Below are 2,500 nucleotides of genomic sequence, written 5' to 3' on the forward strand. Positions count from 1 at the left end.
TTTTCCAGAATAATGACTGCACGTCTTGCTCGTGCTTGTCCCTTAAACCCAAGGCAGCGTGGTTTTATAGCGGCATCTGGCTGCTCTGAAAATCTTAAGGTGCTACAGGACCTTATGAGACATGCTAAGAAATTGCACAGGCCGTTGGCTGTCATGTTTATCGACATAGCGAAAGCTTTTGACTCGGTTTCGCATGCTCATATTTTATGGGTGTTAAGGCACAAGAAAGTAGATGAACACGTGGTGGGCATCATCCAGAACGCCTACGATCGGTGTACGACCTCGTTCAAAAGCAATGGCGAGTCGACTTGAGAAATTAGCATACGTGTTGGTGTCAAACAGGGTGACCCCATGTCACCCCTGCTCTTCAATCTTGCCATGGACCCTTTGATATGCACCCTAGAGTCACACGGAGTTGGGTACTCCATTGATACCGACCACGTGACAGCTCTTGCGTTTGCTGATGATTTGGTGTTGGTGAGCGAATCTTGGGTTGGTATGGCCGCCAATCTAGCGATCTTGGAATCATTTTGTGGGCTATCGGGATTGGAGGTTCAGGCCAGAAAGTGCCAGGGCTTCATGATAAGCCCAACCAAAGATTCATATACGGTGAACAACTGCGACCCATGGACTATCAAAAATAAAGATGTCCATATGATCCAACCTGATGAATCAACGAAATACCTTGGTCTGAAAATTGGCCCTTGGACTGGCACTATACAGCCTGATCTACATTGTCAGCTAAAGACATGGATCTCGAAAATCGATGAGGCGCCTCTGAAGCCAACTCAGAAGGTTGAACTACTCAATGCCTATGCCCTACCCAGATTGTTATATCCTGCAGACCACTCGGACTGCAAGCAATCAACTCTCCGTGGGTTGGACCAAGAGATTAGAAAGGCGGTAAAAGGATGGCTCCACCTTCCCGCTTCAACTTGTGATGGACTGTTATATGCCAGAGCCCGAGACGGAGGCCTTGCCATCTTGAAACTGGAAAAAACAATCCCTTCGGTTCAAGTTAGAAGGCTGCAACGTATAGCAAACTCGTCCGATGCTATCACCCGTAATATTGTGTCCTCGCAGGGTATGGAGGAAGAATACCGTAATTTGTGGGTACGAGCAGGGGGTGACAGTGATGCAATCCCAACATTCGTTCTCAGGGACTCGGTGTCAAAAGAACCTGTATATCCGAGACCCTGCGATTGGAGGGAGCATGAATTTCAGAGATGGTGCGAAAAGCCGGTTCAAGGAAGGGGCATTGTAAACTTTGCGCATGATAGAATCAGTAATGCTTGGTTGAGGCCATGGTGCGGCTTTAAACAATGCTTCTTTATCGCAGCACTACAACTAAGGGCAAATATTTACCCAACAAGAGAAAGCTTGAACAGAGGCAGAGATGGGGCCTTACGTTCCTGCAGGAAATGCTCTGCCAGACTCGAGTCCCTTTCGCACATTCTCGGTCAATGTCCTGCAGTACAGAAAGCAAGAATTGCGCGACATAACAAGATCAGTAACATTCTGGCAGACGAAGCGGCTAGATTGGGCTGGTCTGTATACAAAGAGCCACGGTTCATATCCGAGACGGGAGAGATGAGAAAGCCTGACCTCGTGTTTGCAAAAGATGAGGAGGCGGTTGTGATCGATGTCACCGTCCGTTTTGAGCTTTCAAAGAATACCTTGTCAGATGCTGCCTCGCACAAAGTTTCGTACTATACCCCTCTTGGTGATCAAGTCAAAGTGCTGACGAAGGCTAGCAAGGTCACATTCTTTGGATTCCCGGTTGGGGCAAGAGGAAAGTGGCCCCTTGAGAATAACGAGGTACTTACCTCCCTGGGCTTGACCAAACCCAGAACGACATCACTGGCCAAGATGATTTCCCGCAGAACGCTGCTTTTCTCTCTTGATATTCTGAGAATGTTCTGTGGAAATTATGCGGTCTATGAACAGTCATAGACAACCTCCGAAACAAATAATAGTTTTGTTTTAAGATGTCATTTGTTTTAGATTGATTTTGTTATTTTCGAAGGTGAAGTCGGTTTTTATTTCATTTTACTATTTTCCACAATTTAGATTGTTATTTTCCAAGACGGAGTCTTGGTTCTTTTTTTTATTGTTAGTTTTTTTTTTTAACACGTCGTATTTGTTACTTTAGAGCTTAGAGGGGACTTTATTTTCGCCTTACTATTTTCTGCCTACAAAGAAGATTAAAAATAAGCTTTTTTCAAGATGGTTTTGTTATTTTCCAAGGTGAAGTCTTGGTATTCTTATTTTACTATTTTCCATAAAGAAGACCTTTCTTTTAGATTTTGTTATTTTCCAAGACGAAGACTTGGTATTTTTATTATATTGCTATTTTTTACACGAAGCTTATTCAAGAGCACTTATATAGATTAGACTTTGTTATTTTAATTCTTTATTTTTGGACTACATCAGTTCGAGAGTCCTGTAACTTACTATTTTCTGCCTACAAAGAAGATTAGAAATAAGCTTTATTTAAGAT

General features: G+C 43.5%; 1 pseudogene; it reads left to right on the forward strand.

Moving 5' to 3' along the window:
- The window catches only part of LOC142912663 (28S ribosomal RNA), a 10,311-nt pseudogene that overhangs the window by 4,804 nt on the left and 3,007 nt on the right, over nucleotides 1–2,500 (forward strand).

Source organism: Petromyzon marinus, unplaced genomic scaffold (genome assembly GCF_048934315.1).
Source record: "Petromyzon marinus isolate PM22_M1 ecotype Great Lakes invasive population unplaced genomic scaffold, UKy_Petmar_22M1.pri1.0 PM_G_Scaffold_21, whole genome shotgun sequence".
Lineage (NCBI taxonomy): Eukaryota > Metazoa > Chordata > Hyperoartia > Petromyzontiformes > Petromyzontidae > Petromyzon > Petromyzon marinus.